We start from the raw sequence: 8,914 nt of genomic DNA on the forward strand, positions 1-8,914 counted from the left end.
TGACTCAGTCAAGTGCAACTCATGCGAACAGAGTGTAATCAAGGATTATGAAGCAAACCGAAAGCGCGCATATCGCGAGAGAATCAAAGAAAGGGAAGCTAGAATTAAACAGGTCGATATTAATGAATTTCAGCACCGCAAATTACTGCACAGGTGATCAAGTTTTTCAAGCAGTGCACAGAGGGTCTTGACAACAAGGCAAAGGAGGAAATCATCAGGAGCATTCTCAGGCATTGAGCATTGAGAGACCTGAAAATTCAATCTACAGGAGGTGAGGTTTCCAATGATGAGTAGAGGGTATTGATTAATGGAATGCACAACACTCTCAAGGTAATCAAGAGACCAAAAATCTCGGCAGAGTTGTTTATTAAACGGGCGAGTATCATGATGGTTATGAATTCCACAAGCATAAAGCCAAATATAGTAGCTGCATCGAGGCTTCTTGTTATCCATCGGAGGAACTTCTATGCAGCTAGATCTCGATTGAAACATAATCATACAGAACTGCCATTGCATTTGTGTGGGTGACAACCATACACAAATAATGTAATTACAGAGGAAGTGAAGTCCACAATGGTGAGCTTCTGGACTCACAATACTCACGTATCGCCCAACAAAAAGGATGTGTGTCGAAATCGTATTGCACGCAAAGTATTCGATAAACACCCAGTGCATCTTCTTGAGCAACCCCAGGTTTATTTTGACTTCTTGAGTAACTACAAGCTTATTTTCATTGACAATTATGGCACTGGTTTGGTTGTACTTCAGTTGATTGTTATACAGTTTGCTTATTGTTGCACATTGCTTTAGATCTAGTAACTACCACTGCCAAATAGGTAGCTTACTATACATGACTGGTAGCTACCACTGTGATCCTTATAATTACCACTGTCAGACTTTGGTAGCGTCCATGTTGTCCTCGGTAAAGGTAGCTACTAGGCTGATAGGGGTTGCTACCAATCTTCCATGGTGTTCTTGGTAAATTTACTGGCTACCACGTTCAACCTACTAGTTTACAGTCTCATAGTCATGATAAGGTAGCCACCAGTATGATAGTTCTTTCTACCAGATTTCCATGGTAGTATTGGTGTAGTGGTAGCTATTATTGTCAACTTGGTAGCTATCAGTATCCTAGTGCTAGCTGGAGCTATCACTCTGAGAGTAATAGCTTCCAGTCTACCATGCAATCCTGGTGGAAGCTACCAGTTTGCCATGGCAATCTTGGTGGAAGCTACTAGTTTGCCATGGCAATCCTGGTGGATTGGTAGCTATCACTGTCAACATGGTAGCTATCAATGTCAACCTGGTAGCTACCCTTAGCTTCCACCAAGATTGCCATGGCAGACTAGTAGCTTCCACCAGGATTGCATGGCAGAGTGGAAGCTATTACTCTAAGAATGGTAACTAATATTTTGTGATGAGTGGAAGGAGAAAAGTTACAAGAGACTGAGTCTAATAGTAGGAATCACTCTAAGACTTGTGGCTACCTTTACCATGAGTAGCACTGTAAGGCTGGTTGTTATCAGACTACCTAAGGGGAGCTACTAGGTTGACATTGATAGCTACCATGTTGACAATGATAGCTACCAATCCACCAGGATTGCCATGGCAAACTGGTAGCTTCCACCAAGATTTCCATGGAAAACTGGTAGCTTCCACAAGGATTGCATGGCAAACTAGAAGCTATTACTCTCAGAATGGTAACTAATATTTTGGGATGAGTGGAAGGAGAAAAGTTACAAGAGCCTGAGTCTAATAGTAGGAAGCACTCTAAGATTTGTGGCTACCAGTTTGCCATGGAAATCTTGGTGGATTGGTAGCTATCTTTGTCAACCTGGTAGCTGTCACTGTGAACCTGGTAGCTACCATTGTTAACCTGGCAGCTACCCTTAGGTAGTCTGATAACAACCAGATCTTAGAGTGATTTCTACTATTAGACTCAGTCTCTTGTAACTTTTCTCCTTCCACTGATCACAAAAGTATTAGTTGCCATTCTTATACTAGCTCCCACCAGATTGATCTCAGCTTTGCATGTCAACAATAAGTTATGATTTTGCCAATAAGTGTACTAAATATCATTATTTAATGCAGGTAGAATTCTATCTTGCCTTCAAACAGAATCACCCATAGGTACAAATTCACCAAAGGACATTTGAAAAGTTGAAACCTTATTTTGTACGCAAGCTTCGAGATCGCTACAGCTGCTGTTGCATCACTCATATTCAAATGTCATTCTTGAGGGATGCCGTAAACCATATAAGGCAGATTTCTTATGGTGTGCATGGGAAAGAGTGTAGTTGTCAATGTGATATTTGTGGTGCAGATTTGAAATGTAGTGCTCAGACAAATCAGTGCCCTAGCCTTACAAAGATTTGGGAGTCAGTTTTATGCTCGAAGGCTTGCTGGTCAATTTTTTTTGCATTGAAGTGTTTGATTGGTGAATGCTCTTCGTGTGGGCCTTCAAAGAAGCTACCAATTTTCCCGATTGAAGAGTTAAATGGTGCACGCATGGTACCCAAAAATACTATCATTTCTATATATCTGATGATAAAAGCCATGATACTCTTTGTGTCCAGCATTTCTTTATGCTCCATTATGGTTGGTTGAAAGAGCTAGGCAAAGAACATTGGGTCTGGTCAAATGGAGCAGCCTCGCAGCTCAAAGCAAAGAGGCCTTTTTATTTTGTTGCTCGATATGGAACTCTGACAAGTTTGAAAATGACACATCACTTTTCAGGTTCAGGTATGGGAAGGACGAACATGATGGTGAAGGTGCTATTATTAAGAGGCATCTCACTCAAGAGCAGCTACAGCCAGACTGTGTGAAATTACATTGTGCAGCAGATGTGGTGCCATTTTTGAGAGAAACCATGTCCAATGGTGCTACAACCACGTATTCTTTGCAGGTACGACCAGTTACTCGACTGTTATGGGAGGTCAAAGTAGGTGATGTGGATAGAATCCAATGCCGGGATTGTAAATCTATGCCTAATGCATGTGGGTTACATTGTGTCAGCGGCTACTCCTTAACAAATGGAAAACTTCTTAGGTATCGGAAATTCTCATGCTTTTGTAGTGCTTGTTTGCAAGGTAGCTGGAGGAGGTGTTCGAACAAATCACACGTTTCTGCATGGAATTATGTTACCCTTGAACCTATAGATGATGTCGAAGATGATGATGAGATTGAAGAGTTTGCATATGAAGGAAACCATGATGTGTTGAGTGATGCACTTCATGTTGGTGACAATTTTGCTGTTATAGCTCCTCATGACAATAAGGAGCTTGTGGATTTCTATGTCTTGAAATGTACAACAGAAAAGACTCAAACTAAAGCTTTGCTAAGAGATGCATGGGGGAATGTTTGCAATGCCGGCTCATTTGTTGTCAAAGGAGTTTGGTACGAACAAGAAAAAGAAAATCCCTATGAGTTCAAGCTATTAAATTCTGAGCCTGAAGCCACCTTGCAATCCCACCTTGTACGAGCTATTAAGTTCCCAATGCAGAAAGTGGGACTTACAAGAAAATTCTTACTTTCCTTAGAAACATATGAGGCTATTTACAATAGCACTCCTTTTGATGTATAACATTCCTAGTTCTAATCTAAGCTGCTTTTGATGGCCCTTCATCATCTTTACTTTTTTTTTTCTTTGGGGGAATCTCTGTAATCTCTGTGCTGAGCATCACCCTGTTTTGTAATTGCTTGAATCGTGTCTAAAATGCCTATATGATATCCTGAGGCAGATAGCATGAACACTCTTTCGAAAGCCTTTCCCTAAAAAAGGAGATGAGGGCAACTCCAAATGAAACTCGCACATGCAGCCGGCCATTCAAGGGTTTGATGCCCCTGATCGAACAACCAAACGATGACGGATCTCGCATATGCACAGCAGGCGGTTGCTCAACGGCTGTGTTGATAGAGGATAAGGTCAGCTTTTGCAGGCCCGCAACAGTAGGTGTTAGTAGTCTTTTGCAGGCTCGTGCTTCTTTCCCGCCTTTGCCATCGACACCGTTATAGCTGAACTTCGAGGGGGGGGGGGGTCATCACCTTGGGGACGATAAGGAGCCATTCAGAATAAGCGCAGGGGCGTGTAAACGTGGCATCACTTTTCGAACGTTCGAGGTTGCATGTGCGAGTCCTAAGAGACAATGGACAAGTGACTCTGGTAAATGCTAAATACATCTGATGCATGAATGATCATGACCAATAGAACCAACCCAAGTGGCCACTAGTACTCCCGCGTGTACATTAAGCCATAAGAAATAAATCATCTCCACAAAAGACATAGAAAAATTAAACAAGTGTAGCTAAGTAGCTGCAAGGGTAGCTACTATGCAGACTGGTAGCTGCCCTTAACATTTCCTAGTATCGAAAGCTGTGTTAAGTACTTGTAATTGTGCAATTGTGGAGGTGCAGTGATGAAAAATGTGAAAATGTAAACAAGTGTACAAGTTAACAAAAAGCTGCTTTACTACATTGAGCATTCGAAGCTGCTTTACTACATTGTGTCATCATTACAAGTGAGAAAAATACTCCATTAGTCAGTAAATGGTTGACTGTTTACATCGCTTATCATGGTTACATGTTAGGATAATATATCTAGCAGTAATACTCTAGACACCACTGCTTTGAGATCCTAACGCTCAGGTTATCGATCGGTCTCGGCAGTGCATAGTCCTCGGCATACTTGAGGCGATCTTTCGCACAAAGCCAAGCCGTGAGCCAAGATCTTACAGTTGTTGTAAGATATCATTGAGTCTCAGTGGGAGTCTGATTTTCCATATTCTTCACAATGCAGAAAGTGCTTGGAGGATTCCACAGCTGCTTGTAGTGTGTGTCATCCACTAGAATTGTGGACGTAGCAGCGTACTGAACTCTTTTCTCCCAGAAGTCACTTAGCTTCTTGTAAAATACAGGCTTTCCACCAGTTATCTTGATTCTAGCATCTCTTACACAATCTTGATGTGCAAGAATGTCCTTGAATTGGGGAAATTGATCAGGAAAGCAGGCACTCAACAGGTTTTCTGCTTTAGTCTTCATGCAGCAGGTCCACACAAATACATCAAAGTGCACAAGGCACCAATCCAAGAATGCAGGTGCATCCCTTTTATACCCTGCAGACACCCCTCCTATGTCTACAATTTCTAGATCATTCCAGTAGGCAGGCTTCCGTGAACGGTGCCTCTTGTCTAATGAAGTCAGCAGGACACCATTAATATCAAGGATTAGAGCTGTCTTACTCTCAAACAATATGTTCCCAGGATCCTCCCATGGACGAGACTTTCCCATCATCGTTCCTAACGTAATCTGCAACACCACCTGCACCTCCTCCATCCTCCCTTTGCCGAGACACCGTCCCATCATCGTGCCTTACATATTTTGTACCACCTGCACCAGCTGCACAACCTGCATCACCACCTGCATCCACAGATGCATCACCATCTTCCTGAGGTGGTTCAGACTTTTTATTGGTAATCTCCATGTCCTCACCTGCACCAACTGCCCCACATGCACAACTTGCTTCACCACCTGCATCCACACATGCATCACCATCTTCCCAAGGCGATTCAAACTTTTCAATGATAATGTCTGTGTCTTCACCTGCATTGCCTGCACCAACTGCACCACCTGCATCCACAGATGCATCACCATCTTCCCAAGGTGGTTCAGACTTATCAATTGTAATCTCTGTGTCATCACCTGCACCACTTGCACCAACTGTACCAACTGCACAACTTGCATCACCACCTGCATCCACAGATGCATCACCATTTTCCCTTCATGGTTCAGACTTTTTTCATGATAATCTCCGTGTCCTCACATGTACTGAGGACAAAAAACTCCATGTTTTTATCCTCTTGGTCATCAATGCTGCTAGCACATAGGACTTGGCCCTCAACTCTAAATGAACCATCTACATCAGGAGGGTCTTCCATAGTATCATACTTATTATGTGATCAAGATTGTCAATGTTGCTAGTGGCAGCATCTGAACATAAAAACAATAATGAGATAAACAACAATGATGGACATGACAAAAAAAGTTGATTTTGGCTTTCTTAATTCATAGGAAATGGAGAATTTTTACAAAGCCAAAAACGGCGACAAGATTTAGGAAAAGAGCCAAAAATGGGGATAGGCTACAAAGCAAAACTATCGAAACTATGTTTGGAGTCTTTTCTGACTCTGGTTTTTGTAGCACCTTTTCTTCCAGATTCCATGTTACTATTTATCCAGTCTCTATGGCTAATTGGTCCTTTGATGTCTTTGTTTGCCCTTCTGCATCCTCTATAGGCTTTTTGGCAGCTCCATCTGCAAGAGAGAAGAAACAATCAACAAAAATGAACCTTAAACAATATTATCTACCTTTAGGAAAAAACAAAACCAGAAATAACACATGTCATCTTTCTCCTTCTTTCCCTTTGCATCATTTGTATGATCTGCAGGATGGAGGGATTGGTGTCTCTGGCTGACACTTCATTGTCCTTCATTGATGAAGGAGCATTTTCGGCTTGATCTCCATTGGAGGGACTGGTGTCTCTGGCTGACACTTCATTTACTTCATTGATGAAGGAGCATTTTCTGCTTGATCTCCATTCTCAGGATTATACTTCTCTAAAACACCTTCCTTCTCATAGTAGTCTTTGGCTCAGCCTCTGCAGTCCGTGGCTCAGCCTTTGTAGTCATGAAAAGTATTAAGGAATTAAGAACTTGCTGTTTCAAGTTACATGTAGCTACAACATGAAAGTGGAAGCTACCAAGCATGATAGTGGAAGCTACCAGGAAAGCACTGATAGCTACCAACACTATCCTGGTAGCTACCAATGCCATCCTGGTAGCTGGCTGACTGAGAGCTACTAAGATGACATAGGGGCCACCAATGCTATCCTAGTAGTAAGCAATCTAACAGTGGTGGTTAATGTTGGGGTATAAAGCCCAATGTGGTCGCCCAGGTAAGTGGGCGGGCCGCCAGGTATGTACACATATTCTTTTGTAAAAACCTAATAAGAACTCACTATGCTCTACACATTACAGTAGAGCGAGTTCACCATATCGTCATGCTCTTCTTCTCGCACTCTCTCTCGCGTCGCACTTCCGCTCGTACTCCTTCAACTGGTATCAGAGCTCAGATCGAGGCTCGGGGCAGCACTGCAGGAGGCTAGAGTCACCAGCTCAGATTGGAGTGAAATTCGACAGGCAAATACACGGCCCCAAAATCTCGTGGGCGAGCCCAAAGGGCTCGGTGTTGTCAGAATTTCATTCTGAAGTCATCTCGGCCACCGTTCGGCTTCGACAAAGGTCTGCGCAGGCCATTTTCGACTACGTGGTCTCGACGGGTGCAGATCCGACTCTGCAAATTTGGGGTTTTCGGCCTACGACTGCAGGTGCTGAGGATATCGACACTCCCAGAGTGTTGATTTGTGGCTGTCTACACATCGAAGGACGGCTCACAGTTCTTGGAGGCGTGTCACATACGACACGGGCGCATCTACACACAGATTGTAGGGGACATCCACTAGTTCATCAGGTAGCTTGTGTTTGCTGCTTGATAGTCCAGATTTCATCCTAACATTGCAGGTACTTCCACATGGGATGTATTGTCAGAGATGATGTATGTCTGTTGAGGGTTTGCTGGCTGTGAGTCACGCAACAAATAACCGCCGCAGCGGTTACAACATACAGTGGGAAATTTGTGGATGTATGACTTTGTGGGAAGTCTATGTACTGTCAGATTTACTGCAGCCTTTGTTGAGGGTCGAGTGAGGTTTTATTGAGCTGGGGGATTCTCGAATGTTGAGATCCTTTCGGTGATACAGGTCTTGGAGCGATCCCTCGAGCACCCTTAGATAGGCAGCTAGGATGTATTGACTGTGGGTTAGACAGTTGGGATTGCATCTTTGCTTTACTGCCATTGAGGCATTGTCACAGTCTATGCTTACAGGACAGTGACAGAACAGTCAGAGAGAGTACAGGTGCAGGACAGGTTTACCCATGGCTTACAGTGTTAGAGAGACAGTGTTGTTTGAGCTGTTTTTTGGTCTGTTTTTAGTACACCAGAGCCATTTTACAAAGGAGACTCTGCCAAAATTTCTGCAGAATCTGAAGCTTTCTTGGTTCATTTGACAGGTTGATATTGGTTCAGAGGTCAGTTTACAGGGGAAACTCTGCCGAATTTCTCCCAGAAAAGTAAACTACTGTGAAGCGTAGCTATGGCTGGATCACAGGACACTGCTCTTTACAATATCAAGAAGCTGGATGGAACCAATTTCCCATTGTGGAAGAAGCAGATTTGGCACGTGTTGGTACAAAAGAAGCATATAAAACCTATAAAGCTCAAGGGGATAAAACCAGAAGATATGGACGAAGATGAATGGAGCGAAATGGATGAATTAGCACTTTCTACCATTATGCTGACTTTGGCAGAAAGCGTTTACTTCAATGTAGCAGACGAGATGTCGGCTTATCAAGCATGGTTAAAGCTGAGTGATCTTTATGAGAAGCAGAGTGCAACTTCACAAGTATACTGGCTTAAGAAGCTTGTTGACTTGAAGATGAAAGAAGGGACACCTATGTCCAATCATCTGAATGAATTGAACACAATCTATAGTTAGTTGTCAGCTCAAGGTGTCAAGTTTGATGAACCTGTTAGAGCTATGTTCCTGTTGATCACATTGCCGGAAAGCTGGGACACTTTTCGCACAGCTTTAAGTAATTATGCACCTCCAGATGGTTTGAACATAGCAGGTGTAGAAGGAAGTCTGCTTACTGAAGAAACCAATAGAAAGACAATGGACAAAGGCAAAGGAACAGCCTTAGTTGTCAGGGGAAGGACCAAAGAAAAGTACAAAGGTGGAAAGAGGAATCAGTCTCGTAGCAAGTCTCGCAGTGCTAAAGGCAAGAGTGACATAGAATGCTAC

Source organism: Adiantum capillus-veneris, chromosome 23 (assembly GCF_014529385.1).
Source record: "Adiantum capillus-veneris isolate H3 chromosome 23, ASM1452938v2, whole genome shotgun sequence".
Taxonomy (NCBI): Eukaryota; Viridiplantae; Streptophyta; class Polypodiopsida; order Polypodiales; family Pteridaceae; genus Adiantum; species Adiantum capillus-veneris.